General features: G+C 36.3%; 1 long non-coding RNA gene across 6 annotated transcripts in view; it reads right to left on the bottom strand.

Moving 5' to 3' along the window:
- Nucleotides 1-15,996: 15,996 nt before the first annotated feature.
- The window catches only part of LOC106871257 (uncharacterized), a 434,384-nt gene continuing 423,462 nt past the window's right edge, over nucleotides 15,997-26,918 (bottom strand). For all 6 annotated transcript variants that reach the window (XR_016237566.1, XR_016237583.1, XR_016237570.1 and 3 more), the window contains one exon: nucleotides 15,997-25,129. This is a non-coding gene — a long non-coding RNA (uncharacterized LOC106871257). The remainder of the gene's footprint in view (nucleotides 25,130-26,918) is intronic.

Raw genomic sequence — 26,918 nt, 5'->3', positions numbered from 1 at the left:
ATAACCTTTTCTTTATTTCGAAAGGTAAAACAAAAGGAAAAAAGAAAACCGTTTAATTTTTCCCGCGAAGACAATACTTTTAGTGATGTACATAAATAATCAAAGAGCATAACACGAAATACCAGAAATGTAATATAAGGTTATACACTTCTATGCGTAAAATACACATGCACATACATACACACATTGACATACACACACATACGCACGCACACACACACTCACATATACACACATACACACACGCATATATATATATATATATATATATATATATATATATATATATATATATATATACACACACTCGCATGCGCATATACATTTACACAAACACACACAAACACACACTCTCTCTTTCTCTCTCTCTCTCTCTCTCTCTCTCGCACATAGATACACTCACACACACACACACACACACACATACACACACACACGCGCGCGCATGCATGCATGCACACACAAGTGAATATATAATGTTTCTAAAAATAAGTGACAGGGCCGATAAGAAAAAAAAACAGTATCTTAAACCCATTTATTCAGAGCAGCAACCCTCTACTCTGAGCACTCGCACTCCCAGTAAGGGAGAAAGAATACAGTCCCTTGACCTGATAGAAATAACAACCAAATGCCCTTTAAATCATATCTTAAACTGGAAAGAATACATTGTATAAAAATGTGGGATGGTTACTGCAAGAATGGAGAGATAAATTTTATTAAAACAAGATACCATAATAGTAAAAGTATGAAAATACATTTCGTATTACTCATCGTCCTCACACCCTTTGCCTTCCTCCTGTGTTTAGAGTAAAAACGCCTTCAAGTGGCTCTTAGTACATCGGCTAAATCAAGTCGACCTTTACTCTGCATCAACTGTCTCATGCCTTTGGTGTTTTGCTCTCTTAATTGCTCACCATTCCAATATGGCTCTTTGGTTTTCAAGGGTCATTTTGACTTGCAGGTCTGTCCTAACTTCCAGGCCACACTTCCCCACTCGTCATATCTGCACTGATTATCCAACCATACTGAGATACAAAGGTAACAATGTCATGGTCAATGTCCCTCACTTTTACCGTTGTTTCTTTGGCTCAAGTATTAAGGTACAAATATAAGAGAGTGCTTCACAATTTACTCTTTTACTCTTTTACTTGTTTCAGTCCTTTGACTGTGACCATGCTAGAGCACCGCCTTTAGTCGAGAAAATCGACCTCAGGACTTATTCTTTGTAAGCCTAGAACTTATTCTATGGGTCTCTTTTTGCCGAACCGCTAAGTTACGGGGACCTAAACACACCAGCATCGGTTGTCAAGCGATGTTAAGGGGACAAATACAGACACACAAACACACACACGCACACATATATATATATTCATATATATATATATATATATATATACGACGAGCTTCTTTCAGTTTCCGTCTATCAAATCCACTCACAAGGCTTTGGTCGGCCCGAGGCTATAATAGAAGACACTTGCCCAAGGTGTCACGCAGTGGGACTGAATCCGGAACCATGTGGTTGGTAAGCAAGCTACTTACCACAAAGCCACTCCTGCGCCTGTATAAAATTTATACAGAATTTTTTTTTTTTCTTGCTGTCTATCTTAAACATGAAACCAAGTGTTGTGGGCTTTACCAAGTATTTATCTCCACAGGTCGGATTGATCTTACTTTCAGTTGCTACTTTAAGGGTATTTGAACTACACCTACTCACATATGAACGCCATTTTTAAATGCAATATTACGTAGCTATTCTCTTTAACAATTCTTGGATATACTTTTCTGTAAGGGAAAATCGAGCGACATAACATAACGTTTTGTGTACGTCTAACCGAGTAAACAGCAAAGGCAAAACTATCGCTTTCTAAGATATTTCTGTTTACATTTTTCCCCGGCGTGTGTGTACAAAAGCTTGTTGTTGTCCTTGTTTTTGTTCATATTGTTGTTACTACTATTCGTATCGCTCACATTTTGTGTTTTAATGTTAATACTGTTTATGGAAATATCGTTTTCTCCGGCGTTTTTTGAAGTGTGCGTGTTTGTGCATTTAATACTCTTTTCTTTGTAAGACGTATTTTGCTTATTCCTTTTATTTTTGGAGAAGGGGCAATATCGTTTGTTGTTTTTTGTTGTTGTTGTTGTTGTTGCTGTTGTTGTTGTTTTTATAACCGCCATTTTTGCTAAGTGTATGTCAACAAAGGAAAAACTATAAAAAGAAAATCACATTGTAAAATATTGTTCGCTCGCTCCGAATAGACATTATGCTCCTAGACCTGTAGTTTCCACCCAAGCTTCTTATGACCTTTGGGGATCCATATTAAAATTTTATGTTAATACTTGTGTGCAATAAATTGCTTATAATATTCTATTTATTTTATACAATTCCTAATAATAGGGTAAAGTGTAGAGATCCCCTTCGGTTATGAATGCCCATGGCATTGTACCAAGAAAGTTACCTTCTGAGGCACAAGTCCGGGCAAGGTTGTTTATGGAAGACCAGCAGTCGCCCATGCATACCAGTCTCCCCTCTTCGTGCCACCAGTGTTATCCAAGGGAAAGGCAAACGCCGATACAGCTTGGCACCAATGACATTGCAACTCATTTCTACAGCTGCGTGAACTGGAACAACGTGAAATAAAGTATCTTGCTCAAGAACACAAAACACAGCCCGATGCGGGAATCGATCTCACTACATATTATTCTTAATGATATTTAATTATAAAAATACAGTAGGATTTTTTTTTTAATATACATCGAATGGCTTTGGAGGGGAAAGTAGAGTAAAATAAGAAGCAAAGTGGTTCATGGGCAAAACTTGGTTGAGAAGCTCTGAGCTAGACGTTTTAGGAAGGATTTTCTTATGAAATATTTTGAAAAGGAAACCACTACTTTCATCCAAAAGTTACAAGCTAACGGAAATATATCTTATAAGATACATTTCTTTTATTAGCCACACAGGGCTCAACAAAGATGGGACAAATACAATGAAGAGCTTTTCTTTTTGGGAGGGGGAAGGATATAAAAAATAAAAAAAGGGGTGTGTCGATCAAAAGGGATCGTAGGAAGGGAAAAAGAGGGGAGTTCGATCAAAAGGGGTCGAGAGTAAAGAAAAAAAGAAAAAAAAGCGATCAATAGGGATCGTGTATCACAGTAATGTTCTCGTGTAAAAAGAGGGGAGGACAGTTTAGGTTTAGCCGTGGAAAGAAAAGCCTACGGAAAAGACCACGGTAACCTTGGTCAATATTGTCATTGCAGAAACTATAACAGTAAGTGATTCTCTTTTGCCTTTTTGTTTTTTGTCTGGATTTTTTTTTACTCTTTTTTAGTGTTATGCTCAAGGTGGCTCCGTCATTCACACGTGCCATCCTTGCTACATTCACCCATCTTTTTTTGAAGCATTCACTAGTCAAGACTTAGATAGTTAGCAGGTAGGCGCGTTTGAATTCCAATCTCTATCAGTTGACCACTGCAGTGGAAGTAATCGACGAGCACCCACCTCCAAAAATTTCAGGTCTTCTGCTTATAGTAGAAAGTACAATAATAATTATTATTATTGGTGTTGTTATTTTTGCTAGACGTATGTCCCATCGGTGTCCGAAGTTTTGTTAAATACATTTTCCTTTGTAAATTTTTGTTAAAATTTGAGTGAGTGTCCCTACTTTGTTAGGAGACAAGGATGACTATCAAACTGGACCCTAAAGATCACAACTTTTCTAATATGTGTTTTCTCTCATTCGCTTCTTTTCTAGTTTGGAATTATGGCAGGAGTAGCGCCCAGTAAGAAATTAAACTAGGGTGTAGCAGAAAAAGCAACTCATACCACCACCAGCTTCATGACAAACATTTGCTGAACATCATCATCATCATCCTCATCCTCATCATCATCCTCATCATCATCCTCATCATCATTATCATCATCGTCATCATCCTCAACAACAACAACAACAACAACAACAACAAACACAATGGCGGCAGTGGTAATGACAACAGTAAGGACAAGGTTTTTGACAACACAAGTAAAAACGACACCAGCAACAAAAGCAACAGCAACAACAACAACAACAAAACAGCAACAGTTACGGCAATACGACAAAACTCGACGCTTAGAAGCAACAACACACACCCAAGTCGAAAGAGTTGTCAAAGAAGTACTGGCAGATATAGGTCATCCGGGAAGAGTAAGGGAGTTGGGGAGGCTGGAGGTTCACTTCAAGAGTGAAGACTTCGTGCGGAAACACCTCGTAGTAACCACAAGTGAAAAGGAACTCACCCTTTGCCCAACATATTTAGGGAGAAGGACCTGTTACGTTAAGGCAGAGTTTCAGCTGTGTTGGGCATCTGGTGGATGGTCACCTGCTCTTCAACATGAAACAAACAGAATGTGAGTTTGGGACCACAGTAGAGATCCTCCTCAAGACCAAGCTGAAGTGTAGAGAAACAAATCCAAGACCTAATCTACCGGCTTAATGGAATCATGCTGAAGGCTGTGTGCCTAAATGCCACTTATGAGTTGCAAAGCTTTCTGCCCTAACAAAAAAAACAGAAGAGAGGGGCAGACACAGCGACTAACCCAAAGTACCAAGTCCGATGTTGTTCTCATCGAGGACAAACTATTTCTTGTCCGGATCCAAAAGGATCGAGTATATCTCGAAGTTCATGTCTCTTCGAAACAATTCCACCATCCCTCCCACCTCAGCCATTTCGGTCCCCTAAAAAAGGTGACTGTGAGATCTTTGCATCTTTGGTAACTAAGTACGTCTTCCCGAAGCGCTAAGTTACAATTCTCTTGTCGATCGTTGTTACCTTATTTGCCCTCGTATTTATGTAAATATTATACTTTGACCTTAAATTGTCCTAAATGATTCTGAGGCATTTAGGGCCAATAAAAAAGATTATTATTACTATTATCATTATCATTATTATTATTATTATTATTATTATTATTATTATTATTATTATTATTATTATTATTATTATTATTATTATTATTATTTTATGTTTGACTTTTGTTTTGCATTGGATCCAAGTCTCACCCAGAGACCTCAAGAGACAACAAGTTAGAAGTTCATGTAGGTGTTATGCCTAGGGTACCATATATTTGGATTTGTACAGTTTTGTTCTAATGAATGTTTAAGAAACCATAAGAAAATTATGTGTTTGCTTTAAAATTTTATTATTATTATTATTATTATTATTATTATTATTATTATTATTATTATTATTATTATTATTATTATTATTATTATTTTTATTATTATTATTATTATTATTATTATTCAGTAGTTTTATTTTTATAACGTGCTTTCACTTCACTACCGAGCGCAGCTCTGTGTGCCTTGGGTATGTGCAGTGGTTTGCTGTGATGCTCTTATGGTTACTGTATTGAAAGTGCTTTACGTAGGATGTGTGCAGTGCTCAGTAGTGCAATTTTCTGTATGTTATATATATTTGTAAGTCCTGTCTTTTTTTGTTATGTATTTGTCTGAATATTTTTTTATTATACCTAAGGCACCTACTATGATAGGAATTGTTTCTGTTTTTAGATTCCACATTCGAGTTACCTCTATTTTCAGGTCTTTGTATTTTGAAAGTTTCTCCATTTCTTTTAGGGAAACGTTGTCATCTGCTGACATTGATACATCAATTAGAAAGCATTTTTTTCCTTCATGATCTTTAACAACTATATCTGGTCTATTGGCCTTAATTTCTCTATTATTATTATTATTATTATTATTATTATTATTATTATTATTATTATTATTATTATTATTATTATTATTATTTGCTAGTGCATGTTAATTCAGTTAACAGGTATTTTATCTGGAGATTTGTTGACAACAAGTTTCCTCAAATCTCAAGAATTATTCTTAGGATTTCTGCAGAAAATAGGATGCTACTTTTCTTCAGGTTGACGTTGCGAGTTTGAATTCCAATTTGTTTCAGTCTTTCAGACAGTATTTTGGCTGTTGCGCCGCCTAGGGCACCAATTATTACAGGGATAATTGTTGCCTTGTCTTTCAACAATCTCCTACGCTCTCTGGTTAGTTCTTGATATTTTCATCCTTTTTTTTTTTTTTTTTCAATTTCTTAGGTATCGACTCTGCTATCGTAAAGAATATTATCTTCTATAATCATATGTGATCTTCTTGCTTCAATAATATGGCCAGTCTTTATGGAGAAGTCCTACAAGATCAGGTAATTCTCACCTTCCATCAGAGATTCTGGTTCATGTTCATACAAATTTTCTGTTGTTTTGAAGCCATACATTTCAGTTAACATCCAAATGCACTCATTTGTCTACGCTGTCATGTCCGCGCTCATACTCCTTTTGTGCTAGTATACTGCACAATTATTATTATTATTATTATTATTATTATTATTATTATTATTATTATTATTATTATTATTATTATTTTATGTTTGACTTTTGTTTTGCATTTGTACAAGTTGGATCCAAGTCTCACCCAGAGACCTCAAGAGACAACACGTTAGAAGTTCATGTAGGTGTTATGCCTAGGGTACCATATATTTGGATTTGTACAGTTTTGTTCAAGTGAATGTTTAAGAAACCATAAGAAAATTATGTGTTTGCTTTAAAATTTGAGATCACATAGACAGTATTTTACGTAGGATATGGGCAGTTCCCATGAGCACTTATTATTATTATTATTATTATTATTATTATTATTATTATTATTAATGCGGCGAACTGGCTGAATCGCTAGCAAGCCGGGCAAAATGCTTAACAGCATTTCGTCCCCGTTGTCGACTTTGCTTTTTATCCTTTCGGAGTCAGCATCAGTTGAGTACTGAGGATCGATGTTATCTACTTATCCGATATCACTGGCGTTGTGCAAAAAATTCGAAAGCATCATTATTCAAGCAACGATCTGGTAGAATCATTAGCACATCAGACGAGATGCTTTGCAGCATTTTTTCCGTTTTTTTTACATTTTCAGTTCAAATCCCTCCGAGCTCAAAATTGCCAGTCATCCTTTCAGTGTCAATAAAATAAAGTATCTTTTAAGTAATGGGGTCGATGTAATCGACTTGACTCCTTCCCTGATAATTGATGGCTTCGTGCCAAGATTGGAATTATTACCAATATAATTGCTTTGGGACTATGCGTTATGGTGCCTTACTGTTGTGTAAGTTTTGTAAAAAATATCTTTTTGCTCATCCCGTTATTGAGTTCTTCCGTTTCAATGCTGAATTGGTTGTGTCAGGATACAGTTAATAATATCATCGATCCATGTAAGTTAATACCATCATCATTAATAATACCATCGTTAATATCATGCAGTTAATATCATCGGTACATTCAATAAAAATCCCCTTTTTAGTATTGCCTTAAAAAAAACTCCACAAACAACTGTAAGCACGGTGTGCGAAAGGAAATAATTTAAAGATTTGATGCCGGAGGATATCGTGTATTTTACTGAAGAGAGTTTGGCGTCGCTTGTAATAAGTAATAACAGCTGTTGTTACAACAACACAGATACTATCTCAACTATTATCCCTAACATCGTTTGCTGATGGTGATCCTGTCTATCTTGCGGCAACACCACCTGCTGTCATTGGTGACAACAACAGCAACACCTCCACTACTATAGACAACACCAGTAGCTGCTGATATGCGTACAAGAAAAGCATAACCATTGTTGTCGGCAACGCCATCAGCAGTGGTAATGGCAGAAGTAAAAAAGATAATGTCGCTCTCACTTGAATCATGAAGTAGTACTGAATGAAAACCTCTATCAGCAGCAATAGTTGCAACAACACTTTCACCGATAGACTGCTATCATTTTTGCCACCACCATTGCCACCAACAAGAAACCTATCTCCTTCACCCAAGTCAAGAAGTAAATGGTACACTCACTCACAAACAAAGAAGCCTTCAGAAAAATGTACAAAGCCTGCATTGTCCAACTTGGCATGTTAGTCCTGCACATAACCACATACAGATGCGACAACAGAGAAAGTAAAATATTTGCCATCCCCATTTCAGCAAAAACCGAAAATGCCTTAAGAGTGCATAGGTGCTATACACAGAAATATATGAGAAGAAATATGAGACAGAATAGGTTTTATACACCAGTGAATACCAGGCCGTGAAGTTTTCAACCATAACTTGCTCCTCCACCTCGTACATTCTACCCCAGTTCTATAGAGGGCAGTGTGTCTTCAAAATGAGAATAAATTGTTACCGAGTATAGATATTAAGGTTTTGTTAATGTTGTTAAATGGCCATGAACGCCATAAGCTCTACATTGACCTCCTGCCAGAACTGTTCAAAAGTTCAGATAGAAATAGCCTGCAAATCTCCTGAAAACATCTAATCTTATTTATTTCAAGAGTCCGATTCAAATGAGTATTGTGGAAAAGAACAGGAAAATTCAGAAGGCCAGATTGTCAGTTAACGGTTTGCAATAAATTGTACAGGCAGTGCAGTGCCGTCACCTGGGCCTCTCTGAGATGTGCATAGTGCAACACAACCGTACTGCATTCACTTGAACATTGCCTGAGCATCGTCAACTTGTGCAGCTATATCGAAAGCTACTACCGTGTGTAGGGAGGATCCATATATCGGACCACGAGTATGTGAAGATGACTTTGTCGCTTACCTTTGCTGAGAAGGGCTAGCAGTTTTCATCTGCCTGGTGTCTATGGCATAAGAGTTTCTGTGATGAACGAAACTGAAAGGAATGAAGATAGATATTTTTTTTTCTTTGGCCAAGCACTCATCGACATTTTAAAGTTACTTACGAAAAGGAAGGTGAAGGTAAGAGGAATATGCTGCCTCCAGTGCATTTGTTGAAAAGCACGGCCCTACTTTAAGTGGTGATTGTAGGATGGAGCGAACGAATGAAAGAAGGTCACCTATCAATAGTGCCCCTCGTGGTAGCTGAGACTCGTGATCTGTGGTGTTTCATAGTAACCCTGCATGTTAATCCCTCCTATTGAGGAATCTTGTTGTTATCATACTCTTGTTCTTTGTTATTGCTATAGTTGTTTCCCCTTCGCATTGTCCTAAATATTTTTTGCAGCTCTTGTGGTCAGCAACGAAAGTATTATTATTGTTGTCGTTGTTGTTGTTGTTGTTGTTGTCGTCTTCGTTATTGTTGCTATTGTTGTTAAGGTGGGACGGGTGTTTATGCAACCAAAGAAAATACTGCAAGTCAACATATACATCCCTTTGATTTCTGAACACAGTTTCTGGCACAGTATACACTTAGCTTTATATCCTTCACGAGTCGATAAAATTAGTACAAGACAAGTATTGAAGTTGATTTAATGCACAGTTATCTCCCACAAAATGTGTGTTGTCTTGCAAGAAATCATTATCATATTTCTGTGCTTGTTTGCTTGTGCGCGCGTGTGTGTACGTGCGTGCGATTGGAGAAAGGGGTTAATCAATTGAACAAAACTCCCTATAAATTTTTCTTCGGCGAAACATTAAAGGAATAACTTGTCGTGTCATACAGCTATTCATCTAGAAGACGATTTCATTGCACCAATAACACAGCGTCCTTTTTTCACACACTCCGCAAGGATTGACGCCATTTTGATTCTTTGATTCTCAATTGATTTTATTTCCCATTTTCAACGAAGACTAATGGGCTGTGACGTCATGGTTGCAGAAAGAGACAGAGCAGACGAATGTTTGCTGTCATTGCTGTCTTTGTTGTTGTTGTTCTTGCTGACGCTGTTGTTGTTGTTGTTGTTGCTATTGTTGCTGCTGCTGTTGTTGTAGCTGCTATTGTTTTTCATGATGATGATGATGATGATGATGATGAGGATGAAGGTGTTGATGATAACAATGAATGACTACGTGGACTACAGCGATGAGAGTAAAATGGACGAAGACAACGTCGACGATCATTAGGACGACGACGAAGATTTTGCTGACGCTGTTAGTGAATTTGGGGTACGTTTTCAGGTAGAATACAGCTTTACACATATTTATATATCATATTATATTATATTTTAATTTCTAATGAAAATTATCTTTCGTTTAAGAATTCTAAAGGAAGATTAGAAAACTCATTCAGAAAGGCGTCTTCGGGAAACTTCTTACATACTTGCATATTCATTATGCATGAATATGTATATACAACCAAAACATATTTTCGTTTTATAATCCCACCCCTTCATTAAATGAATCAATGCACAAGTATCTAAAAGATACCACTACACTGAAGTATTAGTAACTAAATTGTCAGTTCCACCACCTACCCTGAAAATAAGAAATATGAAATATATGACAAAAAGAGGAATGGAAGAGATTAATATTGTTTCATTTAAAGATAATTTTGCTGAAAAAGCAATTAGTAATTATCGCTCAATATTCTTAAGTTAGTTACGGAAAATCACGTCGTCACATAAAGACTATATAAAATATATTTATTGAAATACTACCAATAAAATCGAAATGACAAGATCACTCTTCCTTAGGCAATAAGAGACAGTTTCTGCGAATGCAAGCTACCTGCTAGATACAGTAACTAAATTTCCCTTATATCACAACGTGCCATTCTACAGTAGGAAAGTCACTCTGGAATGACGAGCTGGGGTGGGTGTGCCAATGGAAAAGGGTGAAGAATAATTTCCGAAGCGTTTGTAAAATCGAATCCTCGACCTGGACACTTGGCTGCACATGTTCACGCACACACACACACACAGATTTATATATATTATATATATGTATGCATATATACATACGATGATGGTCACACCTGCCGATTTCCACGCATGACTGTTTGAAGGAAAGGATGGAAAAAAAACAGAAAAGCTGCATTTATTTGCAATGTATGTGTGAATGCAATTCAGGTCTGGATTTTTATATGAAAATCCAATGAGGACAACGAAGGTTTTGATTTTGCCTGAAATTGGACAAATATGTATGTTGATTAGACGATATAATTATATTATTGTTTGTTTCTTCAACTCAAACTTTTTACATGCATCATGACACATTTTACGCCACACCGATCGATGTTGGCAATAATTTTCTCAGGATGCTAAATTAAGGTATAGGGATTTTTAGTATACGTTTCAACTTAGACTTATACCTTAGCAAGGGTCTCCCTTTATCGCAGAATACCTCTACATGTATAAACACATGCATATCACACACACACACACACACACATACACACACACACACGCGCACACATACATACACACACACACATATATATATACAAACGTATATATGCATGTAGGTATATATATATAAATATATATATATATATATATATATATATATATATATATATATATATATATATATGTATATAAATAAATATATATGCATATATATATGTGTATATATATATATGGATATATATATATATACATATATATATAGAGAGAGAGAGAGAGAAAAATACAAAATGGGACAAGAGCGTAAAAAATCCAGACAGTTAGGTGATACAAAAAAGGGACAACAAAACATCCAGAGAGACGATACAAAGAAAACAAGGACGGGTCATTCGGAGTTTTCTTTCCTCAGTCAAGTTCCAGATTACCTTTGCACTTTCGGCTGGTTATACTCGAGATTGCTCCAATCCTGCCAGCCCCAAGGAAAAAAACCTAAGCTAAGATCATTAGATTTCTTGGAAGAAAGCACCGAATGTATACAAAAACAAGGACGGAAAAGAAAAACGGAGAATGTTACACAAATACAAATAACAGGACATAACAACAGGTATCTTTCGACTAGGGACGAATTGAATTAAGCTGGCGTGTGTGGAAGTAAACCTTATATATATATATATATATATATATATATATATATATATATACAACGTTTTATCCAGTGTGGTAAGAATTCTGCCAGCTCACCTCCTTAATAATAATAGTAGTTCCAAATGTTGGCATAGGGCCAGCAGTTGCGGGGGAAGAAAATTTAAATTCAGAACATTAAGAAGGAGGAAATGTCGCTAAGCATTTTTCCCGGCGTGCTACCGCCTTAATAGTAATAATAATGGTTTCGAATTTTGCCACAAAGGTAAGAATTTTGGGGGAGCGGATGAGTTCCAGTGTTCTACTGGTATTTCTTTTATCGACCCAAAATGATGAAAGGTAAAGTTGTATCCTTTCTACTATATGCACAAGGCCTGAAATTTTGCGGGAGGAAACTAGTCAATTACATCGACCCCAGTGTTTCACTGATACTTAATTTCTCGACCCCGAAAGGTTGAACGGCAAAGTCGACCTTGGTGGAATTTGAACCCAGAACGTTAAGACGGACGGAATGCCGCTAAGCATTTTGCCCACCGTGCTAACGATTCTGAATAATAATAATAATAATAATAATAATAATAATAATAATAATAATAATAATAATAATAATAATAATAATAATACATGATGCAATCAGGAAAGATGGCTTGTGACACGCACTAAAAGATTGCAGACACGACATAAGGAAAAAGTTGGTCAGTAAGAATAGTTGCCAAGAGAGAGGGAGAGGGAGAGAGAGGGAGAGAGAGAAAGGGAGAGAGGTGGAAGGGAGAGAAAACCACAGACAGACAGACAGAAAAGAGGTAAATGGGGGAATTTTTAGAATAATGTAGGAGAGGAGATAAAAGATGTGCGAAAAGGTGAGCGGGAAGTGGAAAGGATGACATAATATAGGAGACAACATAAGGAATAGAGGGTGGTGGATGAATAATGACAACGAGTGAATGATGATAGATGAGTAATGTGGTGGTGGTGGTGGTGGTGGTGGTGGTGGTGGTGGCAGTGGTGGCGGTGGAATGAGCGGGAGAGATAGGAAAAAGAGAAAGAGAAAGAGGAAGTGATAGGAAGAGTTAAAGGTAAAAGTGGAGACAAAATATGAAAGATATACACATAAACACACAAACACAGGGATATATGTATGTATATTCGGAGAGAGGCAGATAGAGAGACAGAGAGAGAGGCAGGCAGAGACGCAGAGAGAGACAGAGAGAGGCAAAGAGAGAAAGAGAGAAGGGGACAGATAGATAAATAGATAAATTGATAGAGGAAGAGAGAGAGAGAGAGAGAGAGAGAGAGAGGGAGACAGAGATAGAATGATAGATAGATCGATAGAGAGAGAGAGAGAGGGGGGAGAGAAGGAGAGAGACGGGGTATTGAACAAAAAGAAATAATTGTATAGCATAATAAATGAAGTTATCTAACAACAAATAAATAATCAATCTGTCTGTGTTACAATCAAGCTTTGTCTTTGTAGCTGTCATGGCTGTCAGTGTGATCGTCTGCTTCTCTTCCCCCCTCTCTCTCTCTCTCTGCTGTCTGTCTATCAATCTCTCCTTCACTCTCTCTTTCTCTCTCTCTCTCTCTCTCTCAGCCCCAGCCTGATTCTTCGTCTGACAGTATGACCTTTTTGTCTTTCAATATTACCGTTTGTCTGTCAGTCTGACCCTAACTTTGTTAGACAGATTATGTCTCTGTTAGTCTTAACTCCCACCACCACTACCACTTTCTTTCTTTGTTAGTCTGATACACCGTCTCTCTTTCTCACTCACTCTCTCTCTCTTCCTCTCTCTCTCTCTCTCTCTCTCTCTCTCTCTGATCCTCTTACTGTTACTCTGTAATTTCCTCTCTCTCTCTCTCTGACACACTCTCTGTCTGCTAATCTATTCCTCCCTCCCTCGCTTTTTCCCTAACAGCCTGTCTGACTCTCTCTCCCTCTGTTTCTTTGTTAGTCTGAATCTCTTTCTCAATCTCACTGTTTTTCCATTGTCTCCCTTTCTCTGTCCCCGTCTCTCTCTCTCTCTCTCTCTCTCTCTCTCTCTCTCTCTCTCTCTCTCTCTCTCTCTCTCTCTCTCTCTCTCCTGCGCACTCTCTGTCAACCTCACCTTCTCCCTTTGTTTATCTGATCCTCTATCACTTTGACCCTCTCTGCTTTAGTCTGATCATATCTCAGTCAATCTGACCCTCTCTTTGTCAGGCTCACCATCTCTGTGTCAGTCTGACACTCTCTTTCTCTGACCATCTCTGTTAGTTTAAACTTCTCTTTCCTAGTCGGATTCTCTCTTTATTAGCTTGAACCTCTCTTTCCTTTGTCTCACCATCTCTCATATTTCATTTCCTTCTCCCAGTCTGATTCGCCACCATCTTCCTTTATTCTTCTTTCTTTCTGTTCCGTTACTTCAATTGCAGATCCGACACTGAGAACCAAGACCTTTCCTCCAAAGTTGATGACCCATATAAAAACATGAGCAGGTACTTCTTCTCCTTATTTGGTTTCTTGTGTGTCATGGGCCAATGCCCCTTGAATAAACCCCATAAGAATTTAAAATAGGGAGATGGAAGAACGTCTAGGAATAAAAAAAAGGGAATATTTCGTGTGCATGTGTGTACATGCTTGTGTGTGTGTGTGTGTGTGTGTGTGTGTGTGTGTGTGTGTGTGTGTGTGTGTGTGTTAGGAGAGTTTTAAAGAGATCATTCTTCGATCAGATATACTAACACTCAAAACATTAAACTTCATCGAATAAAGAAATACAGCACTCTGTTTTCTGAAGTATTGACTACTTTATTTTGAAAAAACTGTGTTATATACTTACGAACAAAAATAACCAATAGAAAACTTTGTGTGTGTGTGTGTGGGGGGGTGCTTATGTGTTTGCATGTGCGTGTGCATCTACACATAAATACCTACATGAAGTTGTGAGTTCGATTCCCGGACCGAGTTGTGTCTTGTGTTCTTGAGCAAGACACTTTATTTCACGTTGTTCCAGTTCACTCAGCTGTAGAAATGAGATGCGACGTCACCGGTGCCAAGCCGTATCGGCCTTTGCCTTTCCCTTGGATAACATCGGTGGCGTGGAGAGGGGAGGCTGATATGCATGGGTGACTGCTGGTATTCCATAAGCAACTTTTGCGTATATTTTGTATGTAGTGGCACACAATATCTGCGTGTGTCTGTATGTTTCTGCTATTGTCTGGGTTTACACCTCTCTGCCCCCCTCTCTTCACACACAAACACACAAACACATACACACAAGCACCCACAAGCACGCACACACACATGTAGATGTGTGGATGTGTTTTCTTTGTGTCGTCTATCTGGATGTTTTGTTGTCCCTTTCTTGTATCACTTGTCTGGATGTTTTGCGTTCTTGCCCCATTTTGTATTTTTTTTTTTTTTTTTTTATATATAGGAAAATGAAAAAAAGCCAGAATGCTGAACTGGAAGCATATTCTAATAAAGATTTTTTCTAACCGGTTTTCATTGCGAAGAAGCAAATTATCAAGAAGAAGGAGAAATATATATATATATATATATATATATATATATATATATATATATATATATATATATATGTATATATATATATGTGTGTGTGTGTGTGTGTGTGTCTGTGTGTGTGTGTGTGTGTGTGTGTGTATAAAGACTCCCTTCCATCATGACTGAACATGAGACTGCACAAGTTTCCGTCCGAAGCACAAGTCCGAGGTACAAGTTGCTTATGGAAGACCAGCAGTTGCCCATGCGTGCCAGTCTCCCTTCTCTAAGCCACCGATGCTATCCAAGGCAAAGTCAAAGGCCGATACTGCTTGGCACCAGTGACGCGTGTCATTTCTACAGACGCCTGAACTGGAACACCGTGAAATAAAGTGTTTCTCTCAAGAAAGACAAGACACAACTCGGTCCGGAAATCGAACTCACAACTTCATGATTGGAGCCCACCACTCTAACCACTGAGCTATGCGGGCGAATATGTATGTATATATATATATATATATATATATATATATATATATATATATATATATATATATATATATATATATATATATATATATATATATATATATATATATATATATATATATATATATATATATATATATATATATATATATATATATATATATATATATATATATATATATATATATATATATATATATATATATATATATATACATATATATATATATATATATATATATATATATATATATATATATATATATATATATATATATAAACACACCCACGTAGGAAGGCGAAGTATACACAAGAGTAAGATTTGCATTCGAACAGGCATTATTTGAGAATATATCATCTAACTCCAAGGCCTCCTGTATGAAGACATATGTCAGTGATGCTTAACTGAAGTCATACTCCAGGAAAACGACTAACGTTCCAATTTTTTGCCTCCTGAAAATGAATCACATTTAGTGATGTATTTCTGATACGGTATTGAATATCATTTCCATAAATACTGTTAACACATTTTCTGAAAGTTACACATGTTCTGACGAATTCAGATGTCACAACGACTAGTGAACTTAACTATTTTGTTAAATCAAACTCGACGTCGCTAGAATCCTCGAAACACTAGAATCCTTCAGCAGTTTGAAGATAATACCATGTAGTATTATGCTTGTAGGGTGTGTTTTTATGTACTACTTATAGCTTATGGGACACCTGCATAGAATAGAGGTTCTATGGCTTTTTTTAGTTTGTTTCGCACTGGAGAGCAGGTAAAAGAAAATTATTGATGCACTAAAGACGTTAAAAAAATTTACTGGCATACTTCGCATGCAAAAGGCGGCAGCTAACCGTAGAAAATATCTCTGGATAGCTCAGTGGTTAAGTAAGGTTATTTAAGGAAACACATTATCAGATATATAGGATATAAATATAAAAAAAGACTTAGAAAAACAAAGTTATAGTATAAGTGAGAATAAATCACAGTACAGAAATTAGAAATAGGCCATAGGTGTTTGACTTATAAGTAGTGATGTATCTATTGTTGGAAAAGATGATATATCCAAACTAAAATACTTATTTCAACTACATGTTTATATGCGTAACATAATCATAAACATATTAAAAAATTTGGAAACACATGTAGAAACTTGCAGTAAGCATAGTTGTATGGTAAATATTTAGCTTGTCAACCACATGATTCCGGGAAAGTTTTGTGTCGTCAACCTGCTCGAAAAGACGTTTTCCTGGCGTTAAAATGTAGTAACATAGTTCTTTATGGAACAGTCATGTTATAGTGACAAAAAAACATTACCACCCATATATATATATATATATAAATATATATATATATATATATTTACATAAATGTCGGACGATGAGAATGAGCACTCAACACCGCATTGGTGGACAGAATTTCTTTATTTGTGTATTAAAGCTACCATTGGTTTCATGCTAAGAGAAAATATCTTAATATCTTAACAATTATTCTAGCCAAAGGCATGGAGGAATGGTGTTCATTTCCATTTTGAATAAAAACGCTCAGTCTAGTGACATATGTGTGTGTGCATGCGCGTCTTTGTCTTTGTGGATATGCCCCCCTCTCCCGTTTGACAACTCGTGTTGTTTTACTTACGTCTTCGTAACATAGCGGTTCGATAAAAATGACCGATATAATAGGTATCAAGTTTAAAAAGTAACTACTGTAGTCAATTCATTCGACTAAACTCTTCAAGGCGTGACCACAGTATGGCCACAGTCCAATAGCTGAAACAAATAAAAGATAAAAGAAACATATAATATATAAGTGTGGGCTTGGAAATAGATAAATTTGAGAACAGGGATTAGTAGACGAACAACTAACTATTATTAGCAATTTCAGATTAATACTGGTTTCAAATTTTGGCACACAGGGAAATTATATCGATTACATTGGTCCCAGTGCTCAACTGGTACTTATTTCACCGACCTCGAAATAATAAAAGGCAAAATCGGTCTCGGCGGAAATTGAACTCAGAACCTAAGGACGGTCGCAATGCCGCTAAGTATTTTGTCCGGTGTGTTAACGATTCTACCAGCTCGCCGCCCTGTTTCACATTAATACCATACAGATTACAAAACAAATATAATGAATGGTAAGATTTGAACTTGAAGGTCCGTGTTGTAGATTCGATTTTCGGAAAGGGTTACTTCACTTCCATTTTAGAAGGATTAATATTTGGCATGTTTAAAAAATAACAAAGTTTGAAATTGAAGAATAACGATTGGTTGAAGCTGATCCTAGAAATTGAAGTCGACACCAAAATTGAAATAGATGCCACATATCCATTACTACCTCTATGATAACATCCAGTTACAAGATAAATTGAAAACTTAAACACAGACAGCTAAAACAAAACAAAAATTTAGATAAGACGTATGTGACACACGATGTCAAATGCTTTCTAGCTTACATCACTAGACATACAGGAATTCTTACAGAACTACAGATATCCTATGTACCATCTACAATTAAGTAGGGTGGATATTGACGCCTACCTTTAAAGAAAACAAGACGTCGTAAAAAAATAACACCAGAGAACGACAATGTTTATTAGAAAAAAACAAACAGCTTTATATGTCTAGAAGCAAAGAAATACTTATAAGAAACAAGCATATCATTATCATCAACAACGCACAATAGACAAATCCACAACCAGACATACACGCACACTCATACAAGTAGAAGCAAAATTACTAAAAAGTGTAAGGCATAGACATACCACCAAATAAAACACAAGAAAATAGAAACACAATTACCAAGCAGCATAAATAGACCAGACACGAAAAGGCAAAATGGGAAGCATGATTACTACATGATGAGAATTCTGAAATGACAGACAAGCTTGTGTGTGACAAAGAGCACATCATTGATAACTGAACAACTCTGACCTAAAAGAACTTATAAACTCTATCGAGTATCAAAACTTCTCAACAAAACAAACGCACAGATGTGTGTGTATGCGTGTGTGCGTGTGTGTGTGTGTGTGTGTGTGTGTGTGTGTGTGTGTGTGTGTGTGTGTGTGTGTGTGTGTGTGTATAAAAACACTCCATGCATATAAAATAAATTTTGAGTCGCATGTGCTACCAATATGAGAAGGCAAAAACATTGTGTTTTGGCAGCGTAGTCAAGTTTAAATGGCATCGCAGAAATGACAGAATGGCTAGCTAGCTCAACCGGAAAGTATGCAGACAGCTGAACATGAAAATGTAAGCGAAATGGTATTTATTTAATGCTGAGCCAATAGTAGAAATGTGTAATGCAACTTTCCTCTGTAACACGTAGATTCACAGAGTGAAGGAAATGAGAGTTAATCGCCAAGTAATTATCCTCAAAGACAAATATACCAAGAGCTCTATTCTGTTCAACAAAATTTCCCATTAGATACCAATGAACACAATTGCACGGTGGCATGGAAATGAAGAAAAATATTTTATAGCAGGGAAATGAAAGACAGCCTACTAGGGACAAAATTTAATTACGAATGCCTTAATGTAAAGTATATTAAAGATTATAAAACGCAATCTGATAAAGAAGACAGAAACAAGAGATTAAAAATGGAGTTTCTATGGGAGTTCTGTAAGTTCAGTTGCCGTGAGGGATGGAGAATCTAGTGTTTTGTACTATTGTCTTTTGTCACAGAGCCAGGAAGAGAGAGAGAGAGAGAGAGAGAGAGAGAGAGAGAGAGAGAGAGAGAGAGAGAGAGAGATGTGTTGTAATTTGGGTTGTAGGCGAGTAGAGAGTTGAATATTAACACTCGGGTTGTGAACAAGAAAGAAAACTTAAGATTGTAAAGATAAGATAGCAGAAAACAAAAACTATATCCTCAAGTTATGTCAGGCTGGAAGGAAAGTCCTGTTGCGTTTTTCACATGATCTCTTTGAGGGCAGATTTTCAGTACCTGCAGTAAAATAAGAATTAACTTTTACGTTCGTGTTTTTCCTTTCTTTCATTGCAGATTATTTTATACCATACTGTTTAAATTTGTATCCATTTTACCTTTTGAGAATTAATTTCGATCACATCAAAATAAGACACTGCATGCTGTGTGAATTCAAATGGGAATCTTTAGGAGCTTTAAGTGTCCAGAGAAGCTAATGATAGTTTGAACAGCTTTGCACGAGAAATTTTCTCCTGTAGATTCCCCTCGATGTGGACGACCAAGTTCTCTCAATATTGAGCGTCTGGAAACCATAGTTCAGGAAAATCCAACTGCAAGAGAGTTACCATAGCCGTTCATTTCAAGTCACATTTCGATCATAAAATACCTTAATGAAATAGAACAAAATTACTAAACTTAATCAGTGGGTCCTTCGACCTCTGAATGCTTTTTAGCTTAATGAGAGAGTTATCCCCTGCTTATCATTTACAAGAAGATTTGTTATCGAACCTTTCCTGCGTAGAATCATCACAGGCAACGAAAATAGGTTCTCTATAATCATGTTCAATGAAAATGACAATGGTTAGCTTCCAATGAAGAAAGGATACTTCTCTAAACCAAGACTCTTGAAAAAAAAGTTATGCTTTGAATTATTGGGATATAAAGGGAGTTGTCTATCACGAAGTGTTAAACCAGAACGAATCAATTAAGACGGATAAGATATCGACCAAATCACTCACAAGAAGATTATGGCACTAAATGTGGGAGTTTTGCCTCATCCTCCTTCCTTGCACCATCAGACTTATCTTTCAGATTATTGTAACATTATTCAGAATGAAGACAGTTTATTGAGTGTGAAGACGTTAGAAATAATATTGAGTATTTCGTTGTTTCGGAACTTGAAGAAGCTTACTCCTGAAGTATCAACAATTTGCCAAATACGTAGGATTATGCTATCACTAATGAAGAGAAATATAATATTGATTAAATACAACAATTAAGATCAAAGCTTTGTTTCCTTTTCATTTTGAAATGTGTCACTACTTTCTTTCCAATTTAACTGAATAGGATATGAAAGACGCTCTAAAATTTCTATCGGTAACTTGGACAATACAGAGAAAGGCCACTCTACTGAGTGATTAGCATAAACTCACTAACAGAAATTATCCACCGCTCACCCATATTATGTGCAGCCTTCAGGCTTCTCACTAACAACTACACGTATTCGTTCAACTGCAGAACGTGGTACCCCTCTCCTTGTTGAGATCTTTTCTGAATGTGATTCCTTCAGCAGAAGGTCAACGGAATTAATCTTCCCGATCTTAGAGCGCCAGGGAACACTGGGAGAACATGCAAAACAAAACAAAAAAAGAAAAAGAAAACACAAGTAATCCACATGTAACACGGATCTTCCCGTTGCGGGTTGGATGAAGTTTGGGATCTCAATTTGGAGCTTATAATCTATTATATATTAGTAGGGTTACATTGAAGTGTATGCACAATAAGCTTTAGATAAAACTTATTTATCACTGCTGAAATACAATTGGACAATAACCGTCTAAAATTTAACAGCGTGTATTGAGTTCTTTTATCCTGTTTGGAAACACAAACGTTCAGCGGTTCATTGATATATATATATATATATATATATATATATATATATATGTGTGTGTGTGTGTGTGTGTGTGTGTGTGTGTGTGTGTGTGTGTGTGTGTGTGTGTGTGTGTATCTGTATTTATGTGTGTGTGTTTGTGTCTTTGTTTTTCCACCACTGAATGACAACTGAATGTTCTTAGGTCCCTATAACGAAGTGGTTCGGCAAAGAGACCGATAGAATAAGTACTAGTAGGGTTGATCGTACGACCTTTCACCTGTTTATATTTTTAACAGGTTTTAATTGTTGAAATTTTGTTAAATAACATTTCTTAAAGTCCACCAGGACTTAAAGGGCTGGTTGGTTTATAAGACAGGTTGGTTTTGTCTGTTCTTGAGCCTTTGGAACTCAAATTTCTTAGATAAATTTTCATATTTTGTTTTGAAAAACATATTTTGTTGCAAATGTAGGATCTGCTTCAAAAGCCAGAAAACTGAAGAGAGAGGTAGGAGATTCGCAGATAGGTGCAGTACGTGTGATACTATCTTCGCTTCTCCTGGGAGTGGAATGGATAAGAACGTTTTTCAAGAGCTGGCAATTCAAAGTCCGAATAATTTCACCTTTAGTCTCGAGACAACCAACAACAGCAACAACAACAACGACTAAACAACAACAACAACAGCAACAACAACAATATGCAGCAACAGAAGCAGCAGCAACGGTAGAAGCAAAGAAAAAGAACAATAGTGGCAGAATTTAGACCATCATCAATTTAGACCAACATCAGCATGAAATAGCGACTGAGTTGGCGGGACGCAATGGTTGTAACAAAATAAAAGCCACACAGTGAATATGCTAACACTCTCTTAACCTGAACCTAATTCCTCTACTCTTACTTGCACAAAGACACACACACACACACACACACACACACACACACGAACAATCTATTGTACCCACTTCTGAGTTTGAGTCTTTCGACCACATCTCTGGTAATGAGGAGGGGAACCAAGAAAATCAAAATACTAAATACTGAACGAAAAACAAAAGGAAAAAAAAAACAATACCAGTTCCACACCGAGCCCAACCAACTCTAAATCCACATGTGTACTAGCGCCACTACCACCTCCATTAATAGCAGCAAAAGGAAAACTCACAAACGAAACAGCAACGAATACACAAGAGAAACTCCACCAGACAAATACACAAGCCCAGCAACCGGGACAAAAACAATCCCGAATAAATAAACATCTCCACCCAGATACAACTTTGTGCTAATATCAAGAAAAAAAAACAGTGAACTGCTATCTTTCATAGCACAATGTGGAGACATAGAGACTAATATATAAATAAATATAAGGAAATGAAAGAGACAACTTCCCACATGACGTTGGGGATATCAGCATCACAGCCTTGAACAGACTTCTTAAGGATTTCCCCAAGGAGAACTACTCAGAGGGTTGAGTGAGCATTATTTTTTTTTTTACATTCTAATGTTTTCTTTTACATTCTTTGTAAATTAGTTTAACCAAAGTGGTTAAATTTTTTATCGATTTTACCCCTTCTAAAATGAATTTTTCTGAGACACATCAGACACTGCATGTTGAATGAATTCTAATGGAGCTTTTCAGCAATAGAAGCGACAAAAAGTATTTGTTCTGTCTTTGGAAATGAAGATTTAAGTCAGTGGTTCTCAACCGGACTCTATACGATCTCTGGGGGTCCATATAAGATTTTTGGGTGTTCACGCAAGAAGAATAGTAAAATGAGGACCCAGCGTAGTATATTAAGGGTCCATGAAAAAAATTTCCTTTAGATGTTTTTATTGCAAGAAACATCCAGCGTTCTTTCTCTAACGTTTTATATAGTTCAAACTACACAGGTTAAGGTTTGAAAAACAAAACAGGAATGTTGAAATAAGTATGAATAAAACAAGTTTTTAAATACCGAGAGACTATGGAAGTCTACCACAGTAAAATAGTAATCAGAGGAGGCCATAGGTAAAAGATGTTTGAGAACCACTGAATTAAATGTCTAAACACGCCAACAATGGTTTGGCCAGGCTCGCTCGGAAAAATGTTCTCTTATAATTCCCACTCAATATGCCTGTCAATAACTAAGTTTCTGAAAGTCATTGTTGAGGAAAACCCAAAGCAAGCTACACGAGGATTAATAAAAGCGAAAACGACAATAGATAGCAGCCAATGTAAAAGCAGAATACATACCCAAACAAGGGTATTCTCTACGTTTGATGGGGTATGAAGGGTGTCGTCTATCATGAGATTCTAAAACAAGACGAAACAGTTAATGCGGATAAGTATTGTCAATTGAAAGCATTGCACAAAATTTGCAGAAAAACGCGTCAATCATTTGTCAGTCGTAAAGAGGTGTCTCTTTTATACAATAATGCAAGACCATATTTTGCCCAAACTACTCAGGAGAAGATTATGGCACTCAATATGGAAGTTTTGCCTCATCCACCTTACTTCCCTGACCTTGATGCATCTGACGATCATCGTCTTAGGTCATTGCAACATTATTTAGCATGAAACCAGATTATCAATTGCGAAAATGGTATTGAGTATTTCTTTGCTTCGAAATATGAAGAATTTTATACCTGAGGGATCAACAATTTGTGAATTATATGAAATTATTCTATTAATAATTTTCCCAATCTTTAATTACGACAGAAATTTGCTTCCAACGGAATATATCTACGGTATATCTATTATAACAAAGGGCAGAAATCATTATTGATTTTACCAGTGGATCAACGCGGAAATAAAAACCTTATAGAAAAATTTTACAAATATTTTAATAATTACATAATTATTAAAATATGGTATATCTATATATATACGCAATATGCTCATATAAATACACACAAACGCGCACACACACACACACACATATATATATATATGTGTGTGTGTGTGTGTGTGTGTGTGTGTGTGTGTGTGTGTGTGTGTGTGTGTGTGTGTGTATGTACATATGTGTGTGTATAATGTTAATGTTATATGCCATTTATATGCATGTATGTATGCATGCTTGTGTGTATGTATGCATGACACTCTATATGTCTCTGCATCGATATGTAAATACAAGGGTCGTCCCAAAATCTTATGCAAATATGAGCATAACCCTTATTAACAGACGAAGGTCATTCGAAGAGTATCTGTTGGTTGAGTAACTCTTTCTCTATACGCAGATATTACTCCACCATAGTCTCCATTACAAGCGGTGCACTTCCGCCAACGTTGAACCCAACCCTTAGATCTTCGTTGTCATAATTAGGGTATGCACTCTTGTGCTAACTTCTCCCCAGCCATTTTGACATCGTCTGTGTCATCAAATCCTCGTCTTCCACGATTGTCTTTCAGTGCATCGAACAAAAGAAAATCGAAATGGGACAAACTAGGCTGTACGTTGACGCAGGGAACCATGACTGGTTCAGTTCGCTGAATACTTGATCCGTTGCCAAAGACGTCGTCACACACCGTTACGGTGAATGTGAAACGTTTCCAGATTCTTCTTCGGTCTCTTCCACCTGATGCCTTCACTAAGGTTTTTATCTGTCTCACTATACACCTGTTCACGTTACAAAAGAAAATCACGGAAAATGTCGCTTTTACCATCCCAAAGAACAGTCACCGTGACTTTCTGTGCCCATCGCTCGCTGTTGAAATTCTTAGGTTTCGGAGAAGATGTATGACGCCACACTGAGAACCAAATCTCCATTTCCAGACCATAAGCTATCCGACAAAAACATGAGTCCATCTTGCCAGTGGCGTCATTTCAGTAACAACCTGCAGCTTTCTGTGGATATCGAACAGTTTGGACCCTTCCTTCGCCAAGGGATCAATGGTGGTTTGTTGCTTCTGCATCGAGCCCATCATTTTCCTGCAACGAAGAGCAGAAAATATTTGTTATAAAGTGCCACCATTCTATTAACGTAATCAATTTTAATGACCTATGTTAACCGATAGAAAAGTTATGCCTGCTATTTTGCATTACTTTCGGAGCAATTTTCTTCTTTCTCTCTCTCTCTCTCACTCTCTCTCTCTCTCTCTCTGTGTGTGTATATATATATATATATATATATATATATATATATATATATATATATATTCCGCCCCGACATCCGAAACTCGGAATTTTATCAGGTTTACCGAATAATTGTCACATTATTTACAGATAAATTCTTCTATTTATATAATATCGAGGTCTCTTTCTTTCTTTTGTTGTCTTACGTTTTCTATCAATATATATATATATATATATATATACACACACACATATTTATACATATGTATATATGTGTATGTATATATATGTATGTATATATATATATATATATATATATATATATATATATATATATATATATATATATATATATATATATATATATATATATATATATATATATATATATATATATATATATATATATATATATATATATATATATATATATATATATATATATATATATATATATATATATATATATATATATATAAAAGATAATAAGAGTGAGAGAACTACAGACGGCTTGTGTTACATGGTTAAGGTATATATTTAAATTATGTCAGAAAACCGGTTATTTCTCCAAATACAATGTTTATATACCAAAAAAATTTTATAACATTTTTCTGACATAATTTAAATATATACCTTAACCATGTAACACAAGCCTTCTGTAGTTCTCTCACTCTTATTATCTTTTATACATCCAACCACGTGCTTTCACATACCAACTTTCTTACCTATATATATATATATATATATATATATATATATATATATATATATATATATATATATAGAGAGAGAGAGAGAGAGAGAGAGAGAGATAGTATTAATAAAAATACAGAAAATGCATTTGGCATATCAGTCTTTACAAAAGAATTCTACACACGTTTCAGAACTGAACTGACAAAATTACGCAATTGTTTTGCGATTGTTGCACAATCTTACCATTCTACCATTGCCAGTGTTTTCAGAGAAATTTACAAAATATAGAGCTAAGTTATATCCCCCATTTATGCAAATTACTCACAGTACAGAACACATCATGACAAAGTCCTAAGTAGTTGGATGGAGAAAACAGAAGATAGAAAGTTCGATACGAAGGCCACTAAAGTTAACAAAGATACACACAAGTACTCACAACGGGTCACATATATACAATACAGAGGAGAAAAAGAAAAGATGACCAACAGTTACGTAAACTCAATAGCGAGGTGAGCAACAACAACAACAACAATTATTAGCCACAACAACAGCAACAATGATAACAAACATAGCAATAATATCAGTTACAGTTATGCATCGTGGAGGCACATGGCCTAGTGGTTAAAAGAGCGAACTCACGGTCGAGGGATCGTGGGTTCGCATTTCAGACTGGGCGATGTGGTGTGTGTTTATAAGCGAAACACCTAAGCTCCACGCGGCTCCGGCAGAAGGCAATGGCGAACCTCTGTTGACCCTTTCACCACAACTTTCTCTCACTTTTTCCTACTGCAAATAGCAGCTCACCTGCGACGGACCGACGTCCCCCGTCCAGGTGGGTAACCTATACGCCGATGAAACCGGGGAAACCGGTACAATGAGAAGGTACAAACCGGCTCGAGAAGGTACAAACAAACAACAATAACAACAACAACAGCGCAGTTATGCATCAGAG

The sequence above is a fragment of the Octopus bimaculoides genome, chromosome 20 (genome assembly GCF_046866305.1).
Source record: "Octopus bimaculoides isolate indiv1 chromosome 20, ASM4686630v1, whole genome shotgun sequence".
NCBI classification, from domain to species: domain Eukaryota; kingdom Metazoa; phylum Mollusca; class Cephalopoda; order Octopoda; family Octopodidae; genus Octopus; species Octopus bimaculoides.
This window is presented reverse-complemented; position numbering and strand designations above follow the sequence as displayed.